The following is a 20,844-nucleotide window of genomic DNA, read 5'->3' as shown; positions in this document are numbered from 1 at the left end:
GCTTACCGGTGGTCGACGGAGGTAGCAGGAGGGAGGTCTTAGCCGCGGCTGTTCGATCCAGTGGTCAAGCGGCGGCGGCGGCGGCGGCGGTGCTTTCCGAAGAGGAAGGAGAGATCAAAATAGAGGAGGCTCAAGTGGTGATGGTTGTTGGCCGAGGCGGCTCGCCGGCCACTTGGGAAGCGGGAGCAGAAGAAGGAGAGGGAGAGGAGAGGGAGGAGAGGAAGAACAGGGAGCTCGGCGGTGATTTGGAGGAGCGGGAAAGGGCTTTATAGCCCTAGGGCAATGGCTCTCCGCCGTGTGAATCGCGGCGGTCGAGCAAAATTTGTGGCCGGATTGGCCGCGGATTAGCTGGAGGGGGGTGCCACAGATGCCCGCGACGCCCTCGCCCCGATCGCCCCCGGAGGAGCCGGAGAGGATCGCGTTCACGATCCTCTATTCCGGCTCTTCCCAAAAAGAATGGGGCTGAAGTTGGCTGGGACTGCCGACTTCAGACCGTATCTCATACCTTCTCCCTCTTCTTCCTCTCCTCCTTGATCCCTACCAGCCTCTACAAACAACTCCATCCCGTCGAATTATCAGCCTGTCCTCCCCTATGCAGTCGTCAGTCGGAGGCTGATATCTTGAGATTTCGATGTCCCCTCTAGATCCACTGTCTACCGTTGGAAAGCTAACGCAGAGATCTACAACATATCCAAAATTAAGATCGATCTGACGAACGGATATTCAGAAATCGTGCCCGCAATCAGGTCGGAACCACCCTCCTAGAAATCAAGAAGAGTCAAGAATCTTGAGATACATATTGAATTATATTGGATCGCATCATAATTATTAGTGGATCTAGCATGTTAAATTTTATTTAAAATTTATGCTCTGAAATCCATAAACTATGACTGGGCAATTTATGAAATCTGTTTTTATATATATACATTCTCGGCATGGCTATGATCTGTTCTGTTCTGTTCTGACCCCGCCAATGAGGATTATACGTTGGACCTATCGACTTGTAATCTTTGAGGAACCGATTTCGACACCGCGCCACCGGTGATTATAATAGTGAATTTGGACACCGGCTGCCATCGGTGGGTTAATATAGTGGATTTGGTACTTTTGTGCAACATCGGCTGCCATCGGTGGATAAATGTAGTGGATTTGGCACTTTTGTGCAACACCGGCTGCCATCGGTGGATAAAAATAGTGGATTTGGCACCTTGTGCAACCCATGCCACTGGGTTACGTGGCCATAGTCTGTTTGTGTTGGGATTCTGGTATCAGAGTTTTTGTAAAAATGATAATAAATTTCGAAAAAAAAATATGCTTACTTGTGATTTAAATTTTCAGTCATTATTTGGTGTTTTGATTTATCATCTGATATACTCTGACCCCACTTTGGGGTATTTTGTTACTTACTGGGCTAGTATAGCTCATTATCTTGTTTTCTCTATTTTTCAGATCTAGAGATTTGATCGCACGGGATTGGAGAGTGCGCTATTATTCCTTCAATTATTAGCATTTTAGATTAGTCTGAATATTTGAATTATGTTGGCAAATGTTTTGAAATTTTGCAAGACTGCTTTTGACCAACTTAAATAATTATGTCATTTTAAGCATTTGTATTTGCTTTGATATGATCTGCTGCCTTGCTTGCCTGTGCGGTCCGTCGTGCGGGCGTGCGGCGTCTGCCACGCCTCGGGCTCGGGGCGTGACAGATTTGGTGGTATCAGAGCTCAGGTTTCAGATTCCTAGGGATTGTATTTGAAATAATCGGATGGAGCTTAAGTTTTAGGATCTTTAGGATTTGTCGGAAAGTTTGAGAGATGGGTAGACATTAGGCCATTAGACGAAGGTATTTTTTTGCTTTTGCTATTGATAAATTTATGTTATTTTATCAGAATTTTGAAATGCTAAAATTAGAATGCAACCTAATTATGGTCGTAACCAAAGTGTGAAAAAGTTATTCTGAGAGTTTTCTTGGTAGAGCAATTTGTATTTCAAGTTATGATAAATTAGATTTTAACTAAATTAAATGAAGGAATATTAATCATGAGATATTATCATGCAATGTAATTATTTTGGAAGTTTAACTTGATATCAGGCACTGTGGATATTGCTTCTAGTTGAAGTTAATTATTTTGGTGGCAAATTAAGATTCATCTATAAAAAGATGTTTAAAGCTTGGACTAGAAAATATTCATTGAAATCTGTATGTGGATCATGCATGGAACTCATATATGGAAGGAAAATATACTTAGGGATGAGACTTAAGAAGTTTTATTTGGCTCTACTTGAGACTTGAAACAATTAAGATTGATATTTTGATGGAAAGTAAATTAGTAAATCTTGAGAATATTGGTGGATTAAAATGTTTTTGGGTTGGTTGAAAATAGGACTTGTTTGATTTGGAAAAGTTCTTGATGCTTTTCCTTGTTAAAAAAAAAAAAAAAGATCGTTGGAAAGTATAGTGCTTTTGATTTTGATCGATATGGATATCATTGTGTTTTTAGTAGATTCTCTAAGTTTAGTAGATTTACAAGATCCCGAAATGTTTGTAGTACTGCAAAAAAAATATTTTACTTATTTGAGGAGTTGATCTCAATGTAAAATCATAGAGCTTATATCTTGGTAGAATTTCTTGTAAATCTTTGGACCAGATTATTACATTCTTGTGAGTTAAATATTTATAAATCAAGGCCATAAGTTGATTGTGGATTTTGTATCACCATATGAGAAATGCAAGTGGGATTTCATGAGAGGCCCAAATGAGTTTAGCCTAAAAGAAAAGATTCAGGATGATTGAGTAAGCTCTTGAGTAAGTTAATCTAGAATCTTTTAATCAAAGCTTGGAATAAATATCAACTTATGTAATGGAATTGTCAACGGAAACTAAAATTGGCTTAGTTCAAATTTGGATCTAGAATATGATTACTTGATCATATGGTGGTACAAATACGGCAACTATCTCAAGGGTTAATCATGATCTAGGGTACTTGGGAAGCAAGGATAAAATTTTGCTTGGATATTATAAAAAAAAATGTTGATGATCTGGGATCATTAAGAAATTTTGGAAATATTGATCAGAGTTGCGTAGCGAAAGTATGATGGACCGAGTCAATTTAAATTGGTCAAAAATATTGACTGTGATGGAAGACTAGATTTTTCAATAATGAAGACTTTTGTTAATAAGAGAAGATGAATACTGTTGATTCTCAGATTAATCATGATATAACTATGTTATCTCTCTGATGGTTTTTGCTATTTTTGCTATGTTAAGAAAATAACAATAATAATAATAATTTGAGTGTATCATGACTCGAGTTAGTTAATTGTTGACCAAATATGGTCTAATTTGTTAAGTATCTAAATAAACCATGCATTACTTACTCCCATCTTATGATTTATAAGTTTAAATTAAAAGTTTTGTAGCATATTGAATCATGGTATCAATACTTTATCTTCTCAGACTTGCTCTTATAATTTGATGCAAATCATTTTTGAGATAGACTGTTGCTATCTAATCATCATCAGTACATGTTTATTTTGGTGAATTACATTCCTAGCCATATAATGATTTGACTCTAAGGTTGGTCATTATCCTTTGAGCGATCAGCACACTACCATGATAAGTGTATGAGATCTATTTGAAAAATGATAATTTCAATCCTGTTGTGAATCGATCCTGATCCGATCTAGAGTGAACTTACATCAAGATGACGACTTCAATCTTAGATTTTAGTTAGTCACTTGTATATTGCTAATCTTGCTGGTTTTTGACAACTGATCCAAAGTCATCTATCGTACTGGTTTTGATCGAGAAGAATACGATCTTGAATTTATATTACTCAATGTGCTGAGCATCTTTAAATTTGAAAGGCCTAGATCTCTTAAATTTTGAGGACGAAATTTTTCTAAGGAGGAGAGAATGTGAGATACGGGCTGAAGTCGGCTAGGGCAGCCGACTTCAGCCGCATCCTCTTTTGGGAAGAGTCGGAACAGAGGATCGCAATCGCGATCCTCTCTGACTTCTTCGGGTGCCACCGGGGCGAAGGCGCTGCGGGCATCCCGCGGCACCCCTTCCCAACCAATCCGCGGCCAATCCGCGGCCGCGGATTTTGCTCGGCCGCCGCGATTCACGCGGCGGAGAGCCGTTACAAGCGGGTGATAAAGACCCCCTTCCTCTTCCTTCTAAAACCACCTTCAAGCCCTCCTCCCTCTCCTCCATCTTCTCCTCTTCCTTCCTTCCTTCCTCCTCCTTTGCCTGGTGATCGGCGTCCTCTCCCGGCCAAGCGCCGTCCGAATCCCCTTCGCGGCCTTCCCCTGTTCTGTGACCCATCCCCTTAGTTCTGAGCGCCGCCGCCGTTGCTAGCTGCCGGACCGATCCCTCCCCGGTCAAGATCTCCCTTCCGCCGCCTCTACCACTGCCGGTAAGCCCTCTTCCCTTGTTTCTCTTTGATCTAGTCGAATCAAGCATGCTTCCTCCCTTTGTTTTGGGCCCATCAACCGATACCGTTCTCGGTTGATTCTCGTCCTTGGCCACCGCAATGGCCGTCGGCCGCCACTGCGGCCGGCTGGCTGTTGACCAGGCGACGGCCTCCGCCACCCAGGCTAGCCGCCTAGACCCCCCCCCCCCCGGTCCTTTCTTCCTCTTCTTCTTCTTCCCCTGTACGTGGGGGATTGGGGAAGAAGAAGGGCCCTGTTCATGGGCCCTATTCACTACGGGCCCAACTTGGGTCCGGTTCGAACCCGAAACCCGAAACAAAAAAATAGAGAAGAAGAAAACTTGAAACCCAAAACCCAGTTTAGATCCGAAACCGAAATTCGAAACTTAGTTCGGACCCAAAATCCGGAACCCGGAATCCAAACCCGTTTGGCTAATAAATGAAATTTTACATTTATGCCCTTGATAGTATATTATTGCACAAAAGAGCTTTCTGTAATTTATGTTTGATCCCTATAAGAAAGATTTATTATGTAAAGATCCTCAAATATATTATTTAGTCCCTTCACTCAAGTTTTATTATAGAACAGTACCTTGTAATTAAGTATTAGTCCCTGCAATGATTTTTATTATATAAATAATCCATTAGAGACCAACTTTGGAGGCCCTATTGGGCCGAGTCTATGCAGGCCCATTGGGCCATGTCCGATGTGGGCCCTATCAAGCCATGCCCATTGTGGGCCAACTCTGGGCCCTGTTGGGCTGTGTCCAATAGTATTATTTTTAGTTTTGCTTAGCTCTGAAATTAACAAAGAAATTAATTCAATTTAAATAGGTAAACCCGATCCGCTTATCTAAAGTAGGAATCAAGGGAGAAGAGGTAAGTAACTTAATGCTTCAAAGTGTATTTTTCTAAATTATTTGGTAAAATAATTATTAGTGGATCTGGCATGTTAAATCTGTTTTTATATATATGCATTCTCAGCATGGCTATGATCTATTCTGTTTTGTTCTATTCTAGCCCCGTCAATGGGAATTATACGTTGGACCTGTCGACTTGTAATCTGTGAGAAACCGGTTTCGACACCGCGCCACCGGTGATTATAATACTGGATTTAGACACCGGCTGTCATCGGTGGGTAAATATAGTGGATTTGGCACTTTTGTGCAACACCGGCTGCCATCGGTAGATAAATATAGTGGATTTGGCACTTTTATGCAACACCGGCTGCCATCGGTGGATAAAAATAGTAGATTTGGTACCTTATGCAACCCATGCCACTAGGTTACGTGGCCATAGCCTGTTTGTGTTAGGATTCTGATATTAGAGTTTTTGTAAAAATGATAATAAGTTTCAAAAGAAAATTATGCTTACTTGTGATTTAAATTTTCAGTCATTATTTTGTGTTTTGATTTATCATCTGATATGCTCTGACCCCTACTTTGGGGTATTTTGTTACTTACTGGGCTAGTATAGCTCATTATCTTGTTTTCTCTATTTTTTAGATCCAAAGATTTGATCGCACAGGATTGGGGAGTGCGCTATTATTCCTTCAGTTATTAGCATTTTAGATTAGTCTGAATATTTGAATTATGTTGGCAAATGTTATTTTGAAATTTTGTAAGACTGCTTTTGACCAACTTAAATAATTACGTCATTTTAAGCATTTGTATTTGCTTTGATATGATCTGCTGCCTTGCATGCCTGTGCAGTCCGCCGTGCGGGCGTGCGGTGTCTGCCGTGCCTCGGGCTCAGGGCGTGATAGAAATAGACAAGAAAATAAAACCTTTTATGTTCGCAGATGACATGAGAAGACAATATCCTTCATGATTGTGCATGTTGGTCCTCTCATACTAAATTAGTGATATCTCACATCCACGTAGAAATAGACAAGAAAATAAAACCTTTTTCTTGAAGTTCAACTTGCAGCAAGACATTTGCCTTCTTATGTTATCATTACTAACAATTTGATTGTGACAAATTTCATGCATGTAGCACATCACTATTTTTCCTAGTGCAGGTGCTAAGATATCTACTTATGGGCATCCATTATACAAACAGGGTCTGCAACAGTGTTTCTCACTTTTGTCATGTTGATATGGGATCAAAACAGAGTCAGGTGCTCGGCTGAAGCAATGCTGGAATGCCAACCTTGATATAAAATGATCATACTCTTTCTTAGATATACACGTATCTTTCTACATGTATAATATTTGCATAGAAGAGAAGTCATGCCTGTTTAGGAATAATGCTATTTCATCCCCTTAATTATATCCAAGTCCTAGTTATCTGAAACAAGAATAGATACAGGGGAGAGATTGGGAAGTGTGTTTATCAAATATATAAAAGTGTGTTTATGAAAAATATAAAAGTAAGGAGGTGGATGAAAGAGAAGCAGGGGACACACCTCAGCTAGTAAGATTTTGACTATTAGACTATACTATGATCCAGCCTTGTTTTTTCGCTTACATGTTAGCAAAGATAAGTTACTTATCCTGCATCAATTCAGGACGCTTTCTAAAAAGAATAAGTCGAGACATTATCAACTTCTACCTGAGAAGCCTTACTAGCCAAACACAGACAAACCATCACCATGTTTTGACCGTTTTTGTTAGTCTACTGTAACAACCATTTCAAAATTCTGACAGAATTATCGATTTTGTGTCAAAATCTACTCTAAATTTTATTGATATCAGATAATAAAGGTTGGACTCCAACAAATAAAACGCTCCATGCCCCTGTTTGCAAAGAGTACTTGTGAGTATTGTTTCTTTGTTTTTTTACAATCTAGGGTTTTTCCATAGTAGAGCTTACCCGTATTGCTTATCGCTAAATGACTGCCAAAGGTTTCATGATACTGATGTTTCCACTTTTTTGTACCAATCCAACACTGACAAACAAGTATGATATATTTTCTAAGACACTATGATTTAATAGGCATATGTTCAAAGGATAGTTTTGGGAGTTAAAACACAGCAGTGGAAACCGATCAAATTACAGCTCACCAGACCTGTTGAAATTTTTTGCTGGTTTTAACATTCTGATACACATCTGTATCATGAAACCCCCCAAAAAAATTTATGTTATCCTGTTGATTTAAATTAAATCACGAGGGGGAAAAACCTTGATCTTTATCTTGTTAATGGCAAGTCTGCTCATCTTGGTTTCTTAGTTGTAGTTTTAGCAAGGGCTTGAATGGTGAAATTGTTTTTCTTTTCTAGAAATTTTTTGCCGGATTGAGTCTTTGGAAACAAGTACGTTGTGATATTGAAATGATGAAATCCAGCAACAAGGTTTCTTCTTCATCCCTCTTTCTCATGCAAAATGTTTCCTCCCTCACTAGAGTGGAGATGCATTCTAGTGTTTGCATTTGCTTCTCTAAATATCTCACTCAATATGATCCTTACATCCAAAACTATAAGAACATGTATCAATGGTAATGTTCTTTACAGCTTCTTGGAATGATTTCTTGCAAATCCAGAAATGAATTTCCGGCTATTAGTCATCAGCATAGCTACAAATTGTAAATGCTATCAAATTGTAAATCCTTTACGTGCAAAATGAAGATAATCAGCATAACTACAAAATGAAGATTAGTCCTCTATGTGCAATTGCCATCAAAGTGTAGTTACAGTTCTATTAATTTGCTCAGCAAATCCATGTTGGCCAAATTTCCAAACCTTGGTTGTTTAAATGAACATTGGAAATCCAAACTCAAGACTTTATATCTAAACTTTGTTTCACAGCTGAAATTTCAAACTTTCCCGTAGATATGTTGTTTTCAAGTTTTAACTGGGATTGCAATTAAGTTTGTAAATCCAAACCCTGCCAGCACCTTACGAATATAACAGACCACATTCAAGGATTACTTATACTCTAAAATATCTCCTTTCGGTTTCCCAAACTTCTAGGACTTTCTGTATGTATTACTTGATTTCTTTTATTTGTTGGGTATATATGAATTTCTAGATGATTTTAACCCAAAACCACATAAGCCAGATCTTAAACTGTCCAAAGAAGCCATCTAGGCCCAGATGCAAACCTTCATCTGAACAAATATTTTCTTAATACAACACATAGATAATGTAACAATTCAATATTGGGAATGAAACTAAATCATTAACTACCGAAAAAGATCCACTTAAACCACATTTTCCCCAAAAATAAATACTTATGAAGTGCACAGTGGATCACCAAAAAATTCTATACTACCTTTTGAAATTCACTAAATTACACAATCAAATTACCTAGTATTTGGGCCCGGTCTATTAGACCGAGCCAAAGTAATTAGCCCAAAGGAGTTGGCTCAATAAAAAAAAAAAAAAATCGGACGGACTCCGGTCCAAGTCTTCTGAGTCCTAATGGAAGTCTTTTTCCTTTCCGAGTTGGTCTCACGGAATCTGACTGCAGGTTAGACTCCGGTCACGGCCGAGCTCTATTTAGAGCTCCCTTGTCATCCTTCTTCCACCAAACCAGGAGCCTAGATCCTAGATTCCTCCTCCATTTCTTTTCGTGATCATCGACCGTGTCAATACCATTGCTGTCGCCAATCGTTGCTAAAAGCTAGGTAAGAACTGGACAACTTTTGATGGGCCTCTCTCTCCCTCTCTTATGTAGCCCTCAAAAGCTTTGATTCTGGCCAATAATCATCGGATTTTTATGAAGAATCGAATGCCCTATTTTTCTATGTTTTTGTGAAAACCAGTGCCTCTTTCCTTTTTTTGGCCACCGACATCTCTTCCGCTTGATGCTGGACCCTTGATCGACTCCCCCGGTCTCCCACCAACCCTTCTCAGTAAAGCAATGGCCGTCGATGAGCAGCCAACGGCCAAAAATGATGAAGGAGCTCCAGTTCTCCTATTTTTGTTGGTTTTGGCGCTGTCAGCCACTAGTCACTATCGGCCGCCAGTCACCGCCGCCCACCAGCCGCCCGTCGCCTATTGGCAGACCATGGGTCCCTAACCTCATGCACCAACCACAGCCACCCTTTTTCCTCCTTTCTTCTTTGTTGGCTAGAGAGAGACTCTGTTCCCTCTTCCTCTCTCGTTTCTCCCTCTTCCCCCATTTTTCTTCTCTTATTCTCTCTTATTCTCTCTGCATATTAAGTTTCTCTCTCTGGACTCATGGCCTGACATGTTGATTGAACCAGGATCAAGATTCTCTCTCTTCTCCATCCTTTCTCTATCTATAAGTTTCTTTCTTTATATGGACTTTCTCTCTCTAGGGTTGATTGAACCCCGTAAGAATGATTTTTAGTAATTTTGAATCGACCTAGATGAAAAGTTCTGATCCAGGATCGTCGGGTGGCGTGTCAGCCTCCACCTTGGTCCATGCCAATACTATTAAGTTTGATCACCTCCGATCTCTGTTAAGCCATCTTTGCCCAAGTCCGAGCATGATTCGATGAGATCACCTTAATCGGACTCTCTCGGATATCAGGCACTCCTGCTTGGTCAGCCCTATGAGGGTGTTGGTAATTAGAATTTTTATTTTTAAAATAACTATGATGAAATTCTAATGACAAGTATGATGACCCAAAGATTGATTCATAGATTGATTTTGATGATCACAAAATCTTGAAGTATAGATACTAATGTTTATGTTGCAAGGAGAAAGATATTTATTTTGCAAGGAACATAGCAAGTTGGGAGAACACAAGAAGGCCTCCAAAGCTCTCAAGTTGGAAGAAAGCTACAATTTATTGGCCCAAGTTTAAAGTTCAAAGGATTCAAATTGGAGGAGCAAAATCAAAAGAAAAATTCAAAAGAACAGTCTTCGAGTCGACTCCAGTGGAATTCGAGTCGACTCCGGAGAAGTATGAGTCGACTCCGGAGAAGTATGAGTCGACTCCTAGGAGTCACAGGCAGAAAAGTCAGAGAGTAGTTTTCGGGTCTGAGATTCGAGTCGACTCCAGTGGCACGCGAGTCGACTCCAATGGTTGGCAAGTCGACTCCAAAGAAAGCATGAGTCGACTCTAAGCGGAACACAAAGAAAAAGTCAGAGAGCATTTTTGGGACTCTGAGATTCGAGTCGACTCCCGCATTGCACGAGTCGACTCCGAGACTCCGCGACCATCAACAGACAGAAGACCAAGTTACTGCCTCTGAGATTCGAGTCGACTCCCAGACAGCTCAAGTCGGCTCCAAGACAGCTTCACATCAAAAGGCAGAAGACCAAGTTTTGGAAACTGAGAGCCGAGTCGACTCCGAGGAAGTTCGAGTCGACTCCAAGACTGGACGAGCCAAAAGACAGAGGATCGGGAGTTCGGGCTCTGAGATTCGAGTCGACTCCCAGGATAGTCGAGTCGACTCGAGTGGATCAAATTCAAAATTGGATCCACGGACTTCAGTGGATAAGCCGACTCCGAAATTGCCAAGTCAGCTCCAGAAGTTGGCGAGTCGACTCCAGGTTAAGACGAGTCGACTCCCAGTCAAGGCATGCACTTTAATTCAAATTTGGAACAGTGGCCGAGTCGTCTCCAGTAAAGCACGAGCCGACTCCTGCAATAGGCGAGTCGACTCCTGATCGCGCGAGTCGACTCCGATCCCAACGGTAATATTGTCAGGAGGTGCAGACTGTGTCCAACGGCTCTATTTTTGTCTCTAACGGCTAGATTCTTGTTTCCACGCCATCTAAAGCTATAAAAACAAGAGGAGAGCCAGGGGAGAAGGCATGGAAGTGGGAGAGATCATCTAGGAAAGAGATCTCAAAGAGATTACAAAGGAAATCTTCCATAAGCACAAAAGGGCCATCCAAAGCGAAATAGAGAGAAGAAGAGCATCCAAGAGAATCCCAAAGCTTCCTCTCCATCCGTGTGCTGCCTCAGTGATCCTCTACCTCGTGCCAAATCAGAAGAGGGTCAAGTAAAGAAGAAGCCGAGCTCCTCCATCTTCAAAACTCGTTTGAGGGCTTCTCTTTACTCTATTTGTTTATATTGTTATATTTGCTTGCTTAAGAAGCTTTGTTTTGCTTTATACTTTGTTTTCAATATCTTGTAACTTGATTCAATCCTTGATTGAATCAAGGGGTTAAAGTTTGTTGGTGAGCCAAAGGAAAAACCAATGGTGAGAGGTTGGTTGGTGAGCCGAGTGTAAAACCAACGCGTGTAAGGGTTTGATTGTGATCCCGGAAAAACAATCGGATTGGTTCTAGTCGGTGAGCCTGAGAAAACCGACCGAGTTCGTTGTGCGCTCGTAAAACAACAAGTTAGGTTGTGAGCTTGTAAAACAACCGGCTGTAATCTGTAGGATTATAGTGAAATTCCCAAGAGGTCTTGGGGAGTGGATGTAGGTGCTGGGGTGCACCGAACCACTATATGTCCTTTGTGTTTGTAATGCCTCTTGTTATAGTCTTACTAACACACTTACTTACTTAGATAAATTGCTTGCCTAATTCTTATCTGTACATCCTTTTGATGGGCCTCTCTCTCCCTCTCTTATGTAGCCCTCAAAAGCTTTGATTCTGGCCAATAATCATCGGATTTTTATGAAGAATCGAATGCCCTATTTTTCTATGTTTTTGTGAAAACCAGTGCCTCTTTCCTTTTTTTGGCCACCGACATCTCTTCCGCTTGATGCTGGACCCTTGATCGACTCCCCCGGTCTCCCACCAACCCTTCTCAGTAAAGCAATGGCCGTCGATGAGCAGCCAACGGCCAAAAATGATGAAGGAGCTCCAGTTCTCCTATTTTTGTTGGTTTTGGCGCTGTCAGCCACTAGTCACTATCGGCCGCCAGTCACCGCCGCCCACCAGCCGCCCGTCGCCTATTGGCAGACCATGGGTCCCTAACCTCATGCACCAACCACAGCCACCCTTTTTCCTCCTTTCTTCTTTGTTGGCTAGAGAGAGACTCTGTTCCCTCTTCCTCTCTCGTTTCTCCCTCTTCCCCCATTTTTCTTCTCTTATTCTCTCTTATTCTCTCTGCATATTAAGTTTCTCTCTCTTGACTCATGGCCTGACATGTTGATTGAACCAGGATCAAGATTCTCTCTCTTCTCCATCCTTTCTCTATCTATAAGTTTCTTTCTTTATATGGACTTTCTCTCTCTAGGGTTGATTGAACCCCGTAAGAATGATTTTTAGTAATTTTGAATCGACCTAGATGAAAAGTTCTGATCCAGGATCGTCGGGTGGCGTGTCAGCCTCCACCTTGGTCCATGCCAATACTATTAAGTTTGATCACCTCCGATCTCTGTTAAGCCATCTTTGCCCAAGTCCGAGCATGATTCGATGAGATCACCTTAATCGGACTCTCTCGGATATCAGGCACTCCTGCTTAGTCAGCCCTATGAGGGTGTTGGTAATTAGAATTTTTATTTTTAAAATAACTATGATGAAATTCTAATGACAAGTATAGTTTTGGAATATTAGGCTTTAAAAATAATTTTCAAGATTAATTGAATCAATTAGTTAGATTGCATTTGCAAGATAAGCTATGATCTACCTTTTCTAGATTCTGCATTTATATAATATTATTTTTACATCGAATAAATTATTTATGAATTTATATGTGATTATAAATTTTACGAGAAGGTGATTTGAATGAAAAATAGATATGTAAATTGCAATAATATTTTTTGGACTATTATTAAATTATTTACTGTTCTTGCATCGTATATGTATATTGTGATTAGATTGTGATATCTATTATTTTATAAAAAGTATTTTGATGTATATCAGATTTGAACTCTTAGCCTGACTATATTCTGAATCCTACCAATTGGGGCTCATGCATTAACACTCCAGCTATTATTGATTCTGGCCCCATCATAAGATACAAAATCTGGTATTCTGGCCCATTCCATAGGATATAAGTGCGGTATTCGTGCCTACTTTATAGGTTATAAATGCAATTTTATTTTTGGCCTAGCAATAGGGTATAAGTATGCCCATAGTTGAAGGTTAGTGAGTTAAATGTAATTTGTTTCAAATTATATTTATGATTACATATATGAATATTTGAAAGATATAGATTTTTAATGGATTTGTGTTTTGAAATGGAATTGATCATGTCTCTATACTAATTCATCATAATTTGTATTTATATTTTATGTTATTATATAAATTGTCTAGTTAAGGTATTCATTACTTACTAGGCTATTTAGCTCATTATACGATTTTTTACTATTTTTACAAATTCAAAGAATTAGCTCGACTTGGAAATTTATCATGGAAGAGCGATTAGAGACAAGATTTTGAAATCTTTATTTAGACTATATTTTGTTTCTGAGTTGATGTAAGGTTTTGGAATATTTTTAGTTTTGTAAAACTTGTAGTTGTGCCATTTAATTAGAATTTAAATATTATTATTTAAATTATTTCTGCTGCCTAATTATGATATCATGATGAGATATCTGGCATATTCATGGGGAGAGAGTTCTCTATAAGTATGCAGTGGTTGCCGCGACCGCCGGCTCGCGATCTCGAGTCAGAGGGGTGACACACATAATAAATAATGATGAAATTTCATGCAGATCCAAACCCATAGCCTACAATTGACAAATTGCTGGATGCTTATCACCCCTCTCTTCAGGCAAATCTCTTCTAGTTTCTTCAATCAATTCCAAAGTTTTAATTACTCAGACTGGGCTGAACCATAGATAAGTTCTCATTTGATTGATTTCTAGATATGTTGTTAATCTAGTACAGCTCCAACTTTGGGCTGCTAGAAATTAAAAAACTGTTATCAATAGCTATAAAATAAAAGGCATCTGCTAGATATACATGGTCAAGCTCTAAATAGTCAAATTCCTCCAGCAAAGGAGCTAAACCAATTATAGAATTACTTTACCGAACCATCCGATTCCTAACACTTCCAATTCATATTTTATTCAACCATCTTTCACTGCAAGCATGTTTAGTCAAAACAATTCTCTGCCCAATGATTGCAATACCCTTTATTAAGTAGTCTATAATGATAATTTGGGAGGACATTTCTACTCCCAGTCAAGGTTTGAAACTCAGTTCCAGTTTAACTCGTGTCAGCAGTTTCAATTGAATATTATAGTTGGGCAGAAAACCTATTTCCATTGAAGGACAAAAAGCTCCTCAAATGGTGTCACGCCCCGAGCCCGGAGCACGGCAGACGCCGCACGCCCACACGGTGAGCTGCACAGGCGTGCAAGACATCGGAACATATCGGAGCAAATACAGATGTTCAAAACTTATTTAAGGGTTAATCACAGATGCTTAAAATTGACATAAATAATTAAAATCATTCAAAAGCAGTCCTACAAAATTTCAAAATAAGATATGCCAACATAATTCAAATGTCCAAGCTAATCTAACTAAAAGACCAAAAACTGAAGGAATCATCGGAAATCTAACGCACTCCCCCAATCCCGTGCGATCAAGCCTCTGGATCTAAAAACAGAGAAAATAAGATAATGAGCTACACTAGCCCAGTAAGTAACAAAATACCCTAGTGTGGGGTCAGAGCATATCAGGTCAAAATACAAAATAATGACCGAAAATAAATCACAAATAACATCATTTTCTCTTTCCAAAACTTATTATCATTTTTACAAAAACTCTAATATCATAATCTCAACATAATAGGCTACGGCCATGTAACCCAGTGGCACGGGTTGCACAAGGTGCCAAATCCACTATTTTTATCCACTGATGGCGGACGGTGTTGCAAGAAAGTGCCAAATTCACTATTTTTATCCACCGATGGCAGCCGGTGTTGCACAAAAGTGCCAAATCCACTATATTTACCCACCGATGGTAGCCGGTGTCCAAATTCACTATTCTAGTCACCGGTGGCGCGGTGTCGAAACCGGTTCCTCACAGATTACAAGTCGACAGGTCCAACGTATAATCCCCATTGGCGGGGTCAGAACAGAACAGAACAGATCATAGCCATGCTGAGAATGCATATATATATATATATATAAATAGATTTCATAAATTGTCCGGTCATAGTTTACGGATTCAAAAGCATATAATATAATTTTCAAATAAAATTTAACATGCCAGACCCATTTTACTACATACAAAATATATTTCGAAATTTAATTCACTAATAATTATTTTACCAAATAACTTCGAAAATGCACTTTGAAGCATTAAGTTACTTACCTCTTTTTGCTTTAAATCCCACTTCAGGCAAACATGTCAGATACACCTATTTAATTAATTTCTTTGTTAATTTCATAGCTAAGCGAAAATCAAAAATAATACTATTGGGTTTTGGGTTCGGGTTTCGGGTTTCGTGTTCCAGATTCGGGTTCCGGATTCGGATATGAACTGGGCCTAAGTTGGGCCTGTAAGGGTACTACCCAACTGGGCCCAACCGGACTGGACTGGGTTTCGGATTTCGAGGTTCGGGTCTGAACTGGGTTTCATGTTTTGGATTTTTTTCTTTTTTTCTTTTTTTCGGGTTTCGGGTTCGAACCGGGCCCAAGTTGGGCCCGCAGTGAATAGGGCCCGTGAACAGGGCCCTTCTTCTTCCCCAAACCCACCCCCACGGACAGGGGAAGAAGGTAAAGCGGGAGAGGAAGGGGGTCGGTGGGGTGGTCGGCTTGGGTGGCCGGAGGCTATCCCCCGATCCACGGCTAGCCGGCCGCAGTGGCGACCGTTGCGGTGGCCGGGGTCAAGAAAACAACCGAGAAGTCTCGGTTTATGGGGCCGAAACAGGGGAAGAACACAAGGGTACTTGGCAACAAAATGAAGAGCCAAAGAAGGAGCTTACCGGCAGTCGACGGAGGCGGTGGATCTCAGCTGCGGGTGGCTCAGTCCGGCGGTCAAACGGCGGCAACGACGGTGGGGCTTCTGACGGCAAAAATAGATCGAAAAATAGGGGACTCGGGTGGTGATGGTGGTTGGCCGAGGCGGCACGCCGAGCACTTGGGAAGCAAGAGCAGAGGGAGGAGTAGAAGGGAGGAGAGGAAGAGGAGGAGATGGAGGAGAGGGAGGAGGGCTCACTGGTGAACACATAAGGAAGAAAAGGGGGTTTTATAGCCCCATTATAACGGCTTTCCGCCGCAGAAATTGCGGCGGAGGCAAAATCAACGGCCGTGCGTGCGGCCGCGAGGTGGATGAGGGACGACCGCGGTGCAGCCGCGGGATGCCCGCGGTGCCTCTGTGGCCGAAGAAGATGGAGGGGATCGCGTCTGCGATCCCCTGCTACGCCCAGCCGACTTCAGCCCAATATCTCACATTCTCTCCTCCTTAAGAAAATTTCGTCCTCGAAATTTGAGAAATCTAGGCCTTTCAAATTTAGAAATGCTCAGCCCATTGAATAATACAAATCCAAGATCTCATTCTCCTCGATCAAAATCAGGGTGATAAATGACTTTGGACCAACTATCAAAAATTTCATAAAACTCGCAAGATTAACACTAGTTAAGTGACAAACTAAAATCTCAGATTGAAATTATCATCTTGACGCACATTCACTCGAGATCGGATCAAGATCGATTCACAACAGGATTGAAATTATCATCTTTCAAATAGATCTCATACACTTATCATGATAGTGTGCTGATCGCTCAAAGGATAATGACCAACCCATAAGTCAAATCATTATACGGCTAGAAACGTAATTCACAAAATGAACATGTACTGATGATCATTAGATAACAACGATCTATCTCAAAAATGATTTGCCTCAAATCACAAGAGCAAGTCTGAGAAGATAAAGTATTGATACCATGATTCAATATTGCCACAAAGCTTTTAACTTAAACTTGTAAATTATAAGATGGGAGCAAATAATGCATGGTTTATTTAGATACTTAACAAATTAGACCATATTTGGTTAACAATTAACTAACCCGAGTCGTGATACGCTCAAATTATTATTATTATTATTATTATTATTTTCTTAGCATACCCAAAAATAGCAAAGTCTATCCAAGAGATAACATAATCGTACTATGATTGACCTGAGCATCAATAGCATTCACCTTCCCTTATTAACAAAATCTTTCATTATTGAGCAACATAGTGTTTCAGAATAATATGTTACCAAAACACAATCAATATTTTTGACCAGTTTAAATTGATTTAGTCCATCATACTTTCGTTGCGCAACTCTGATCAATATTTTTCAAAATTTCTTAATGATCCCAGATCATCAACATTTTTTTTTTATAATATCCAAGCAAAATTTTATCTTTGCTTCCCAAGTACACTAGGTCATGATTAACCCTTGAGATAGTTTCCGTATTTGTACCATCATATAATCAAGTAATCATATTCTAGATCCAAATTTGAACTAAGCCAATTCTAGTTTTTTCTTGACAATAAACAATTTGCTACGGGCTTCTCTTTTAAAATCAGTTCTTCAAGATTGATAATTATTTCTGAATTCTTTCAAAAGCATAAGCTACAAATCTACGACAAAGAGATCTATACTAAAACATTCCAAATCTAAAATCAGCTAATGCAGGAATCATTAATCCCAGACTTGAGATGAGAGATTTCTCTCTCTCTCTCTCTCTCTCTTTTTATATAGTAGATGAAAGAACCTACTAGTAACACAATGATATCCATATCAGTCAAAATCAAAAATACTATACCTTCCAATGATTTTTTTTTTTTTTTGCATAATAGATAGAAGTACCTACACTAATGACACCATGATATCCATATCAGTCAAAATCAAAAACACTATTCTTTTCTTTGACATTGAAATTCTCCTTAATAAGAAAAATCATCAGAAACTATTTCTAAATCACAAAGTTAATATCGCTGACCAGCTTAAAATAATTTAAACAACCAATATTCTCATAATTTACTAAATCACTTCCAATTAAAATACCGATCTGCATTGTAATTTGAAAAGATCTAAAATTTCAAATTCTAGGTAAAGCCAAAGAAAAATTCTAGAATTTCATCCCAAATATGTTTTCTATCTACACAAGAGTTTCATACAAGATCAACATACAGATTTCAAACCTCGAAGAATATTTCAATGAATATTATAAAATATTTTTTGGTCCAAACTTTAAACAACTTTTTATAAATGAACCTTAACTTGCCACCAAAATAATTAACTTGAACTAGAGGCAATATCCACAGTGATATCAAGTTAAACTTCTAAAATAGTTACGTTACACAATAATATCCCATGACTAATATTCCTTCACTTAATTTAGTCAAAATCTAATTAATCATAATTTGAAATACAAATTTCTCTACCAAAAAAACTCTCAGAATCGCTTATTCACACTTCGGTTACGACCATAATTAGGTTGCATTCTAATTTTAGCATTTCAAAATTACTGATAAAATAACATAAACTTATTAATAGCAAAAGCAAATAAATCCCTAGGATTCTGAAACCTGGGCTCTGATACCACTAAATCCGTCACGCCCCGAGCCCGGAGCGCGGCAGACACCACACGCCCGCACGGTGAGCCGCACAGGCGTGCAAGGCATTAGAACAAATCGGAGCAAATATAGATGTTCAAAACTTATTTAAGGGTTTATCACAGATGTTTAAAATTGACATAAATAATTAAAATCATTCAAAAGCAGTCTTACAAAATTTTAAAATAAGATATGCCAACATAATTCAAATGTCCAAACTAATCTAACTAAAGGACCAAAAATTGAAGGAATCATCGAAAATCTAACGCACTCCCCCAATCCCGTACGATCAAGCCTCTGGATCTGAAAACAGAGAAAATAAGATAATGAGCTACACTAGCCCAGTAAGTAACAAAATACCCTAGAGTGGGGTCAGAGCATATCAGGTCAAAATACAAAATAATGACTGAAAATAAATCACAAATAATATCATTTTTCTCTTTCCAAAACTTATTATCATTTTTACAAAAACTCTGATATCATAATCTCAACATAATAGGCTACGGCCACATAACCCAGTGGCATGGGTTGCACAATGTGGAGTGATTGATTATAACCCTATTTGATTTTGATGAGCTCAAAGCATTTGAGTATATCTTATGTTTACTAATGAATTCAATCTAGTGTTTCAGTGAAATTCTTGTAAATTTATGGTTAAGTGTCTCTAGATTTGGTTCAAGACATTTTGGATAAGTTAAGAAGTCAATTTGAACCAAAGTCTGAGACTCGAGTCGACTCCGGAAGATTACGAGTCGACTCCAAGCGTATCAGAAGCACTGGCACAGGCTTGAGTCGACTCTTGTACATTACGAGTCGACTCCGACTGAGAACAGACAGACGAACAGAAAGATCCAACTCAAAACCTGTCAACGAGTCGACTCCTGAAGAATGCGAGTCGACTCCGATACTGCCGAGTCGACTCCAGAGTAGTACGAGTCGACTCCAGGGAGTTACAGACAGAAAGACAGAGAAGTTATTTTGGATCCTGAGAGCCGAGTCGACTCCTGAGGAACTCGAGTCGACTCCGATGGTTGGCAGGTCGACTCCAAAGGAAGCGAGAGTCGACTCCCAGTGTGATACAAGGTAAAAGTCAGAGAGCAACTTTCGGACACTGAGAGCCGAGTCGACTCCCGCAAAGTCCGAGTCGACTCCAAGACAGCGCGACCCCAGAAAGACAGAAGACAGTATTTTCGTCTCTGAGAGGCGAGTCGACTCCAAGACAGTTCGAGTCGACTCCAAGACAACGCTACCCCAAAAAGATAGAAGACTGTTTTTCGGATACTGAGAGCCGAGTCGACTCCAAAACAGTTCGAGTCGACTCCAGGACGGCACGAGTCAAAAGACAGAAGATCGGGAGTTCGGACTCTGAGCGCCGAGTCGACTCTCAGAATTTCCGAGTCGACTCAAGTGAGCAAAGTTGAAGAATACATCTATGGATTTCTTGGAATGAGTCGACTCCAAAAGTGCCAGGTCAGCTCCAGACTTTGGGGAGTCGACTCCGGGTTAAGTCGAGTCGACTCCCAGTCGAGAAGAGCACTTTAATTCAAATCTGGAACAGTTGCCGAGCCGACTCCAGAAAAGCATGAGTCGACTCCTGCTGCAGCCGAGTCGACTCCAGATCGCGCGAGTCGACTCCGATCCCAACGGAAACATTGTCAGGATGTGCAGAATGTGCAGAACGGCTAGAAGATTGTGTCTAACGGCTAGTTTCCGTGGAGAATGGCTTAAATAGCCACAGAGAACTGTAGCAAGGTAGAGAAGCGACATTCCATTCAAAGAAAACAAGAAATCTTCATCTACCAAAGGATTTCAAAGGAAAAGAAGGAAGAGGGACCATTAACTCCATCCAACCAACTCTTCCCAGCATTAAAGAAGTCTCCTTCAGTCTTCAAGTCTTCAAGACATTCAAGAGGAGACCCTGAGTTCGAGAAGCCCTCCTCTACATCTTCATAAATTCGTTTGAGGGCTCTTATCTTCTCTCTTATTTATATCGCTGAATATCTGCTTGTTTAGAAGCTGTATTTTTCTGTTTGTTTTTCAATCCATTTGTTCCTTACTTGATTCAATCCCTGATTGAATCAAGGGTATAAAG

Source organism: Phoenix dactylifera, chromosome 6 (assembly GCF_051530095.1).
Source record: "Phoenix dactylifera cultivar Ajwa chromosome 6, Ajwa_hap1_PhDact_Kaust_v1.1, whole genome shotgun sequence".
Taxonomy (NCBI): Eukaryota; Viridiplantae; Streptophyta; class Magnoliopsida; order Arecales; family Arecaceae; genus Phoenix; species Phoenix dactylifera.
Note: the sequence above shows the minus strand (reverse complement) of the source record.